Source organism: Magnolia sinica, chromosome 11, assembly GCF_029962835.1.
Source record: "Magnolia sinica isolate HGM2019 chromosome 11, MsV1, whole genome shotgun sequence".
In the NCBI taxonomy this organism is placed as follows: domain Eukaryota; kingdom Viridiplantae; phylum Streptophyta; class Magnoliopsida; order Magnoliales; family Magnoliaceae; genus Magnolia; species Magnolia sinica.
Window position 1 is genome coordinate 52,011,627 of NC_080583.1, and position 12,509 is coordinate 52,024,135.

The 12,509-nt window shown below is 33.4% G+C and overlaps 1 non-coding gene across 1 annotated transcript; it reads left to right on the top strand.

Moving 5' to 3' along the window:
- The first annotated feature begins 9,764 nt into the window (after positions 1-9,764).
- LOC131219772 (small nucleolar RNA R71) lies at positions 9,765-9,871 on the top strand. Its single transcript, XR_009158416.1, has one exon. It is a non-coding gene; the product is annotated as a small nucleolar RNA R71 (small nucleolar RNA).
- Positions 9,872-12,509: the final 2,638 nt, after the last annotated feature.

The window sequence follows — 12,509 nt, forward strand, 5'->3', positions numbered from 1 at the left end:
TGGCACCCTAGTTCCCACCTTTAAATTTACAAGTTTCAATTACATTATTCACAATTACTCTTTCCAATTATTTAGATTTAGATTTACATCTTCTAGTTCTAATTCTACTTACTTTCAGAAACGTACGAGATTAGTCCCTGTGGATTCGACCTTAGTCTTACTAAGATTATTACTACATCGTGACCCTACACTTGGGGTTGTGAACATTCACCTTTTTATGACTAGTCTTAATTTTCTTGCCTATCTGACAGGCACCATATACTTTATTTTCTATCTTTTTCAATTTGGGTAAGCCACGTAAGTGATCTCTTTTGCTCAATTTATACAGATCTTTATAGTTTACATGTTCAAAACATTGATGCTGGTTCAATCTCTTCTTTTTGGACCATGTAACATGAATGAATTGTTGAGCAAGAGTCATCAATAATATAGCAATTTTCAGAGGTTTTGTGACCATTTAATATTACATGTCCTTGATTGTTAATTATCTCATCCATGATCCAAAAATTGACACTATGATTATTATCCCAAATTTGAAATATGCTCGGAAGATTATATTTTAAGCCTTCAACATACAAATCATTTTCAAAGATTGGTAGATTAGGAAATTTTAAATTACTTCTTCCGATGATCCTGCAATTGGTACCATCTCCAAATGTAACCAAGCCTCCATCGATTTGATTTATGTCTGATAGTATAGCCTTATCACATGTCATATGTCTAGAACATCCACTATCTAGGGACCATCTTGAATGGCTACTTGCTTTGAAAGTTGTGTAGATAACAAGATACTTAACCTTTGGAACCCATTTCATTATAGTTCTAAGGTTTAAGAGGGTCTCTTAACTTTTGTTGTATTTAGGAGTTAGGATTTCTCCTATTTCTATTTACTTCATTCTTACCAAAGTTGGATTTTAACAGCTCGTTGAGCAAGCCCACAATTTTATTAGCTAGAGGAGGATTTCTGTTATTTCTCCTTTAATATTTGTGGTAGTTGGCATAAGTTTTTATATTAGAAGTTTGTTGAAAGGATTTTATATTTTTATTTAACTCCTTTAGAGTTTGAGGATTCTCCTTTTATAAATGTAGGATCAGAATTCTTAGATTTCACGGTGTTATTTTTAATATAAACCAATCCAGATTTGTCACCACTTCGGCAAAATGAAGTTAACATTTTTTCAAGTTATTGGTCTTCTTGGGTATATTTCCAAGTATCCTTTAAACTCTTAAGGGAGGATACTTCGATTTTTAGTTTCTCATTTTCAAAATTAAGATTTTCTAATTCTGAAATTTTTATATTTAAATCCAATTTTGTTTTCTCAAAATAATCAGAAAAATAAAAATTTTCTAAAACAACCTTTTCAAGTTTCAATTGAAGTTTGGCACAATTTTCTTTATGAATTTTTAGTTTTACAGCAATCTTATAACTTTCTCTTTATAGGGCATCATATGCAACTTGAAGATCATCTTCATTTGCATAATTACTTCTACGAGTTTCCTAATTAGAAGTTTCACAATCATATGAAGAAGTAATTCTAGCTATAGTCATAAAGGCTTTCAAATCTTTCATAGTTCCTTAGTCAGATTCATCAATTTCTTAATTAGATTCAGATTATGATGATCCATCCCAAGTAGCAATCATGCCTTTTCTTCTACCTTTATCCTTCTTAGGACATTTTAAAGTAAGATGCCCAAATTCAGAATAGTTGAAGCATTGGGTGTCTTTAGATTTTGATTTCTAAAATTTTAAGTTTCCTTTTCTTTTGTTAAATGATTTTTGAAAATCTGTTATATTTTTATTCTTGAAAATTCTATAAAATTTCTTAGCCAACATAGTCATATCATCCTTATTTCCATCAATATCAAAATTTACATTTATATCTTTAGATTTAGACTTAGAGGATTTGAAAGTAATGGACTTGTTCTTAGGAGCTTTGAAATTCAACTCATAGGTTTGAAAAGATCCTACTAACTCTTCAACCTTCATAGTATTGGTATCCCTCAATTCTTGTATAGCAGTAACTTTCGAATTAAACCTATCAGAAAGTGATCATAGTATTTTTGCACAAACCTTACTTTCAAGGATTCTATCTCCAAGACCCCATAGAAAATTAACTATGTCATTCAGTTTCATATAGAAGTCCATGAATGACTCACTTTCTTACATACAAGTTTCCTCAAATTTAGTCGTGAGGATTTGGATCTTAGACTTTTTGACAATGTTAGTTCCTTCATGTGTCATTTCAAGAATATCCCATGCTTGTTTAGTTGTATCATATGAAATGATTCTTTAGAATTCATCTGGTGATAGAAACCATGTTATTGCATTTAAAGCTTTTGCATTAGCACTACGTTCACTTTTCTAAATAGTTGTTTAAAAAGTATAAGCAATTTGTTTCATAGATGTAGTTCCATTTTCAGCTACTACTTCCATTATAAGAGGGATCCATTGTGTCACAGTGGCGTGCCACAAACTTTCATCAATAAATTTGAGGAAGATCCTCATTCTAGCTTTCCAATATAAAAAATTTAAACTGTTAAATGAAGGTGGCTTGGAAATGGATAAACTCTCAAAATTTAACATCTTAATGCTCTGAATCTAACTCTAAGAGACAAATCCCAAAAAGAGAAACTAAGCTCTGATACCACTTGAAAGATTAGCTATCGATGTCCTAGAATGGGGTGAATAGAACAATACCAAATTCATCAAGATAAAGTGAAATAAATAGACAAATAATCGTAATCGCTTAAAGTATTGAAACCTTGATTCCAAATAATTTGTAGGACAACCTTCAACTAAAATATTTAAGCAGGACAACCTTATTTCACGACGTCTTTGAAATCAATCTTTCAAGAGATAATGAAATAAATATAGCATTCATAGATAATGAAATAAACAATCAATGCACAAAGAGTTATAGTGGTTAGGTGCTCAAACCCACACGTACTCAACTCCTAAAATTATTACCTTCATAATTTTGGCTTTCACTATTTCAAGGTTTTCACAGGTTCACCTTAACAACCTTATATAGTTCTTGTGATTTTCATGGGCTCACTATAACAAAACCCCCTTTATGATTTTCACGAGCTTACCACAAAACAACCCACTGAGATTTTCAGGCCATCTCAGAAAAACCCAAATGCAACAAAAGTAAATACTGTACTTATCTTCAGATGCCGATTCGAATATGTAACCAAAGCTTAATCGCAGTGATCTTCTTTCTTGAAATAAGCAGTAAATGTTCAACCAGAAAGAATATATGGATCTAATGTATTTTCAATGAATAAAAAATAACCTTAATGCTACAAATTCAATTCTCTAAATCTCAAGTAAAGTATGGATTATTCTATTAAATATGATTTAATCTAACTTGAGAAATATAATAAAATAAGCAGAACAAACATTAGAATTACCACACAGATAGCTTGTAGAGGGCCTGATTTTCTCTCTGACTTTGAGAATGATTTTCTATAATTTTTTTTATTAAAATCACTAAGACAAGGCCTCTATTTATAGCTAAAGGATTTGAAAATTTGGTCTGTGAAAAATTTAGTTCAGCTGGTCGGACTCCAATGATTGCGTTCCAACAACTCTCGGATTTCGTGTAATAAGAAAAATTAAAAATTCTACTAGCCTAAGCCAAAACTCGGCTGGCCGAATCTCCCTGAATTTCAAAGAAATCCATTACTGGAAACTTGACCAAACAAAACTTTAGGCTAACCGAATGTTAAGTTCGACTGGCCGAACTCAAAGTTGGGCTAGCTGAACTTGCAACAGAAATTCTGAAAATTGTTGTAAACAAGCCCAAATTTTGTTAGGTTAGTCGATTTTGGTTAAGTTGGTCGAACTTCAGAGAATTTACACTATCCATGTTATATTTATAGCCATGATTCATAAACACCTAACCTAGGCTCATTCTATGTTTGTATCACCTGATGGTTGACATATATAAAGAACTTTTATCATGAACCATGCAATGTCTTTAAGGATTGAGATGTCGAGCCGATCTTGATTTGATTTTCCTGAGATTCTGAAGACTATTAGAGTGTACTTGTGTTCAATCCAGAACTTGGTCTGTCACGACCCTTTCAAAACTAAAGCATCTCTATCATCCAACCTTCCATTAATAATCTCACTAACTAATTCAGAATACAACAAGAACCTTCAGAAAATCCAGCAATAACTTAACCCTAGATTAGAAAATTCAGGAATCTCCTAATCCTAATTAGAAAATCCAGCAATAACCTAACCCTAGATTATAAAATTTAGGAATCTCCTAACCCTAATCATAAAATCCAGCAATAACCTAACCCTATATTAGAAAATTCAACAATCTCCCAACCCTAATCAGAAAATCCAGCAATAACCTAACTCTAAAGTAGAAAATCCAGCAATATCCTAACCCTAGATTAGAAAATTCAGTAATCACCTAACCCTATATGAAAATCCAGCAATATCCTAACCCTAGATTAGAAAATTCAGCAATCACCTAACCCTAAATGAAAATCCAGCAATAGGGGTTTCAAGGAAACCCCAACGCACATATATACGTGCTCCTAATCTATGCACTCACCTGTAACTATCAGAGGATTGACTCTCAACCTCAGTTTCTATTTCCTCTTCTTCTTCTTCTCAACTTCACACTCAACAAGAAAGAGAGTGCTGAAAATAGAATGTTAAAAGAGGTTTGTTTATGTTTATGGACTTGAAACTTGTTTTAAACTTAGTTTTTGTCTAAAAAGAAGGTTTGGGAGGTGTTTTTAAGAAGTGTAAGCTTATGGTAACCATATAACAATGTTATTTAAGTAATTTGAACTAACATATTCTAAGGATTTTAAAAACATCAAGGTCATTTGAGTTATTTTATCAAAACATTCAAGTGCATATCTATTCATAACTTACAATCCGGGTGTCTTATTGACATGTCGTTTTCGCCATTAACTCCATAACTCGACTACAGTCACAACGGTTAGACTCTCGGACCTAGTGAATTTTGAACACTCGATGTTGGGGCTCCACCAGATAAAATAAGGACATAATTGTCATTTCTCAGATTGTTTAATTTTAAGTCCATATCTTAAAATTTGGACATCGGGTTGAAATATGGCTTACGGCTCGATAACAGAACAACATTATAATCAAGTTAAAATATTCTCAGGGCCAATGGACCTACAGTCAACGGCTATCCAGTATATGAAATAGATTTCGGGGCCTCGGGTCTTACATGGTCTATGAATTTTGACAACTCTAAGTGTGCTTTAAATACAAGCACTTACACGCACTCAGATATTTGCTAACTCGACGGTAGATGGAAAGCTCGTCGACTAGACCACCTTCACGTAGAAGTCATTGTATATGGTTCTTTACCCACTTGGGTATAAATCAGGCACAAGAACTAAGTTTTAAACCTAAACCTATAAAATAAAATCCTACATAAAAAATTTATAATTTTACAGCAATTAGAATCAACCAAAAAGTAATAAGATGAGGGAATAGAGTTACCAATTTAAAAGAACTAGGATTAATGAAGCTACAAAACGAAAACTGAACAAATGATGTTAGTTTCAAAATAAATCTTTAACAACCCTAACTACAGCTTAACTTCATAGAATTAAAAGCTTTAAAAAAAAATCCTAGGTTAGAACTAGAAATCAAAGCCTAACCTAAACCTAAGTATTCTCAGCATAAAGTTCATCGGCAACAGCACCAAAAACTTAATCGAACACAAGGGTTGACAACCCCAAGTATTGGGATACATTGTAGTAATAACTCGGTAAGACCAAGGTCAATCCACAGGGAATTCGGTGAGAATATAATCTTAAAAAATGGTTGGTTTTGGTTTTTAATCTAGCCAAATAGAAGAGTTGTAAAAACAATTATAAAAAGGATCAAGGATCCAAGAATTCCTAATTAATATATTTTTAATTCAATTCATCTTCTCGAGTTGATAATTCAACTAGAAATGGATTCCAACCTATTCTAATTGGAGGATAACAAAGTGATATCAGTTAAAAAAAACAACCAACATGGATTAGAATCATAATAGATTTGATCTCTCATGAAGATTTAGGCAATCACATCGCGAAAAATTAAAAACATCTAATGTACCCAAAGGCGTCAATAGATTAAACAACTTTATAGATTGATTCATTTTTCAATATAGGAATTCAATCACATCCGATCACAATTCAACATAAAAACCCTAACTTTCATTGAAGAAACAAATTAAACATCAAATATCCATTAAAAGGTTCATCCCTTAACCTTAGCTATAAGATAAGCCAAGCATGATTAATATCTTAAAGAAAACTAAAAAAAACAAACTAGAACTAAAGAATTGACAAGGAATGATGATTCCGAAGAAGCTCTGTCACTCTTAGGTCTCTCTCCTCTACCCCCTTAGGAAGGCTTAGAATAGCCCTTTAAATAGGAAAAGTTCACACTAACTTAGAACGGACTTCAATTTTCGCACTTTTGTTACACTCCGGCTACAAACGATCGAACCCAAGGGTTAACAACCCCAAGTGTAAGGCTATGATGTAGTAATAACTTAGATGTAGTAATAACTTAGTAAGACCGACATCGATCCATAGGGAGTTTGGTGAGAATATATTAAGAATTTAATATAAAATATGATTGGTTTGAGTTTTTAATCTAGCTAAATAAAAGAGTTATAAAACAATTATAAAATGTACTAAGGATTAAGGAATTATCAATTAATAGTTTTTAAATTCAATTTTTCTTCTCAAGTTGATAACTCAACTAAAACTAGATTCCAATTTGTTCTAATCAGAAGATAATACAGTGATATCAGTAAAAAACAACTAACATGGATTAGAATCATGATAGGTTTGATCTCTTATGAAGATATAGGTAATTACATCGCAGGGAATTGAAAGCATCTAATGTACCCGAAGGTGACAATAGATCAAACAACTTTACAGATTGATTCCTTTACCGATCTAGAAATTCAATCACATTCAATCATAATTCAACATAAAAATCCTAACTTTCATTGAAGAAACGAAATAAATATCAAATATCCATTAAAAGGTTCATTCATTAGCCTTAGCTAAGAGATTAAACAAGCACAACTAACATTTCAAACAAAACATAAAAGAAAACTAAAAAAAATAAACTAAAACTGAAGGATTTAGAAGGAATGATGATTCCAAAGAAGCTGCGCAACTCCTACGTCTCTCTCCTCTACCCTAATTCATTCGTAGGAAGTCTTAGAACACCCATTTAAATAGGAAAAGTTTGCACCCACTTGGAACCAACTTCAATTTTCACATTTTTATTATGCTTCAACTGCAACCAACTATAGCCTTCGGCCACACTGAATTACACCAGGGTCGCATCGAATTTTTCTCTCGGTTGTAATTAAATTTTTTCAATTTTCTTCTGAAGTCTATGTCACCCTTAAGTCACACTAAACATCCCTTCGATGGCACTAAACCTAGATTTGGTCAAACCTAAGTGTTGAGCCAAATTACATCTGAAAATCACAGTTTATTGCTAGACTGTTATATGCACATTCGGTTAGACCGAATAAACCTCAGGTGGGACCGAACAGTTGTTATTTCTATTATTTGCATTATGTGATTTTTCAATATTTTCTTCATTTTTATACTTGTTTTTCTTGGATCTTTGGAATTTGAATTCTTCATTAATGACTTTCAAATCTCCAAGTCTTCTCTTGATTGATATTTTGAGCTTTAATCTTCCTTCTTAAGCATGACTTCATCTTTATTTTCTGGATTACCTCGCACGTACAAATTAGATGTTAGTTAATTAATTAATCAATTTGAATGCATGGAAACTAATGCAATTAAGAGGATAAATATGTAATGTTTAGATATTATCACAAAAGTTTTAGGTCACGATCTGGTGCCTTAACACTAGATGGTGGAGGCTTTAAGTCAGAGGTAGTCGTTTAAATTCAGGCCTCAACCGATTAGTTTCATTTACCGGCGTCACAACAAGCAAGACATCCATCTCGATAATCATATCATCATTGAAATTAATGGAGTGGGACAAGCATGTCTTGAAAGTGTCAGAGTACAAGGTTAAAAGTGAATTTTCTTCTACGAATGAATCTATTAAGTTAATTTTGTGGACATCATCACCATCCTCTTATTGTATGCACATATTGAACATGTTCAGCTCAAGTGTTATATTCCCAAATGAAAATTTTATAATCACGTTCCTACAATTGATATGGTGTTTAATATGGCTAGGAATGGGTGACCATGGACGATAGGAATCTAAGTGCTAACATCAATGACGGACTGCTTATCCAAAACATTAAAATATATTAGATAATAGAATTTATTGACTTGGACAAGCACGTCCTCTATCATCCCTCTTAGTATACAAATCAAATGATTAGCGAGTTCGAGTGTGGTATTGATGGGTTTTAATTCACTTAGGCCAAGCTGTTTGTAGACCAAGGGATTAAATTCACACTCGCCCCCAAATCAAGTAAAGGATGCTTAATCTGGTGGTTCCCAATCACATATGAGGTGGTTGGGCTACCGAGATCTTTGTATTTTTTAGGCACATCCTGTTTTATGATGGCACTCATTTTTTCTATCAAAATTTTTGTTATGAATATTATGTTGTCTCTTGGTCGTACAATAGTCCTCAAGGAATTTGGCATATGATGGGATTTGTTTTGTAGCATCTAGCAAATGAATGTTAACTTTCATCGGTTTTAAAACCTCTAAGATATCCTGAGTGTTGGGTATAGGTTTGGGTGAGATCAACCATTATGAGAATGGAGCCATCGGCTTATATTCTTTTTCCAATTCCTTCTCATGTAGAATGTCTTTAGTCTCATCATCACTTTTAGATTCTTCTGAGTCATTAGGTTTCTCAGCCCTCGTTGGGATGTTTTTGTCAATTTTTTCCACTTCTAAAAGTGTTGGTGGACTTGACTTGCTCCATATGTTAGGTAAAAGAGCTAGGGTCACTTATCTCATATTGTGGTTTTAGATTAGGTATAGATTGGACTGGAAGAGTCCCCTTCTCCCTAATAGCTAGTTATACTCCAATCTTTGAATGGATGATGCAAACATTCCCAATAATGTTTTAATATCCTAAAATGCTTGCATAGCATTTTCATCAAATTGCTCTTGATCATTCCACTTTCGATCTAAATCCTTTTGGTTCCTTTTCTATGTTAATAATAGAATGAGGATTGAAGGAATGGATCTTTGAGGATTTTTATTTGCATTAGTTGTTGGTATGTTCCTCCGGCTAAGGTTCAGGTGGTACGCCAATTAAAGTTGTATGTATTTTAGATTGGAGCACCGAAAAGCCTTTGGTAATTGTTCATGGCATTAGATTGCTCATGTAACAACTCTTGGAATGTAGAAATTGTAGAATACTCCTATGTTAAGTGTAATTTACTTGCGCAAATACCGCAAATAATCTCAAGGGTCTCCTTGGGTTTGACCACTTCTACCCTCTTTAATTCCATGGCTTCGACCTTTCTTGTGAGGTTGGCCACCTAAGTATTAACGTTGTCTTCTTCCCTTAAGATGTAAATTCCTCATTTTCCTTGGACTGAGTCAACTTGGGATGGGTCGACTTGGCTGAAGTATCCTGGGATTGCACATATTCAACTAACATGTCAAAGTAGTCACACACATCATTAAGATCCTTATTCATAAACTCCTCATTGCACATCATCTCTACGAATTGGCACATGGGTGAAGTCAGTCAATCTTAGAAAAAGTTTATGACCTGCCAAATTTCATAGCCATGATGTGGACAAGCACTTAGAAGATCATTAAACCTCTCCCAACATTGAAAGAAATTTTTTTCTTTTTTTTGTGAGAAGTTCATGATGACCCTTCTAAGAATGTTGATCTTATGAACCAGGAAGAACTTTTTAAAGAACTCCCGGATTATCTCAGCCCATGTCCCAGTCGATCTTGGTCTTAAAGAGTGAAGTCATGACTTGACCTTCTCCTTTAATGAAAAAGGAAACAATTTTAGCCTTAGAGTATCATCGACATATTGTTAAAGTGTAAGGTCTCTAGAATCTCAACAAATTCCTTGAGATGTAAATATGGATTCTCAAAATCTAGTCCATGGAATTTCAAAAGTAATTGGATCACTCCCTGCTTAAAATCCACGTTTCCTGCATTTGATGGAAAAATCATATAAGAATGTCTACTCATCCTAGCTGGTTTCAAATAATCACGTAGGGTTTTAGCTGTTCACAACCCCAAGTGTAGGGTTATGATGCAGTAATAATCTCTGTAAGCCAGGATCGAATCCACAGGGACTAAACTCATGTGTCTTCTAAAAGTAACTAGAAGTAGAACTAGAAGAAGATGTAAATCGAATTCTGAAAAATTTAAGAGAGTAATTGTGATAAAGGTAATTGAAACTAGTGAATTTAAGGTACCAAGGATTCACTTATAGTAATTGGGAGGCTACCTTGCTTAATTCAAGGACACAACTGGAATCAGAGTCCTATCCAATCCAATTGGTAAGAAGAGATTTGCCAGATCTCTGAAGTTCTCATGGATCTAATCATCAATGGATGAGAGTTGTGAGGATTTGGAAGTGATTTCATCACACAACCATGCCTAGGAGAAAAAGCAAACAACAGGATTTACCAATCCCACAACCAATCATAAGAGAATTGTGAAGGTTAGGAAGGATTCCATCATCCTACCATACTCAAGGGACGATGGTGAAGAACGAGATTTCCTAATTTCATAATCTCAATTCAAGAAAAAAAGATATTTCAAGCTATTACAGATCTATTGTAATTTGTCACAACAAACCATTAAAAACTAAAAATATTCTTTCATAATCAAACTAAAATCAAAGAGAGTTCAACAAAACATAAATCAAAACAAAGCAAACATTCCAATCATGCTACAAGCTTCACCTCTTAGCCCTATCTAAAAGGTTTAGCTAAGCATAAACATGATTGAACTAAGAACTCTTAAACAAAACATCAACTAAGGAAGAAGAAGAAAACTCCCAGACGGTGACTCCACCCTTTTTCTCCACTCCTCATACCCTAGATGATGCCTAGAAACATCTTATGGACTCCTATTTATATTTTTGCAACTCAAACTTTCATAACGAGTTGGAAAAATCCGAAAACCGCCTTAAAATTCCGCAATTTGTGTGCTGTCTGCGTAACCTTAGACTGGTCGAGGACAACCTTCGACTGGTCAAGGGTCACCTTCGACTGGTCAAGGGTTTCCTTCGACTGGTCGAGGATGACCTAATTTTAGAGGATTTTATCGCTGGAGTTCGAGTCGATGATTCTTCGACTAGTCGAGGGACAAGTTGAGGAAGGCAGATTTTTAGGGTCCCTTTTCTTCACTTCAAGTCTTCAATGATCTTCATTCCTCACTTGGTTTTTTTGGATCTTTGTCATGTGAATTCTTCATTCTTGGTCTCATAAGATCCATCCTTTTCTTTGGTGATTCTTGAGCGTTAAATCCATGCTTTTAGCATCCTTTTCAATCCAAGCTCTTAAATTCACCTTGCAACACAAACATGATTAAAATAGAACATTAAGCATTATCATGTTCATAAAACCAAGTAATAAATGGGGTCCAATATGCAATATTTGACCCTCAACACAATTCCCAACCAGCATTTTGCTAGTCCCAAGCAAAGTATGCAAAAAATAAATCTCAATGCTTAATGTCAAAAATCTTTTTCAAGAAATAATCTTTTGTGCACTCAAGGATGAAAGGGTAAAAAGAAAATACGAAAGTGAGATTTCAAAAAACTAGAACCCAATCACATATGCAACCAATCAAATAAGTTCTTTATCCACTAAATCGAAGTATAATTTGTATATCAAGTTTTTCAATGTGCTCAATGAAAGTCAATTTACTCCCCATACGAATACTATCAACTCATCATCTTAGCTATGCTCATCACTTCAATATCAGTTTGAAACTCAAGTACTGATTCCGAACTTATCCCCTTTTCCTTCTTTTTCCAATTTTTGATTTTATATTGAAGGTCAATTTTTATTCATTCTTTTACAGACCTTGCATTATTTTTGCATTCGTTTCTAGTCTTTTTCGGTCTTTCCACCATACATGACCTTTTTGTCGATTTCACTATTTTTTAACTAGTTATTTTCAACTTTTTAGGTGGATAAAATTTTCTATACTCAATTCTCGCCATCTATTAATGATTCACATACTAACAATTAGAAATTCTAATACATCTTATCGAAGTAAATTATGTCTTATAATTTAGATTAACATGATATTCTAACTACCCCTTAATCAATTAAATGCAAGCACTTAAGTGATAAGTTACTTAGATGATTAGACTCTAACAATCCAAAATTCAATCTCTATCTTATCATACTCAAATCATTCTTAAGTACACAATTCATCGCCTCCCAAACAGATTTCAACTCAAATCATTGAAAATTTTCAAAAAAAATTGCTCAAAACTGAGAAAACACTAATTAGGTTACCTAATACCCCATCCTCAAAAGAAAAAT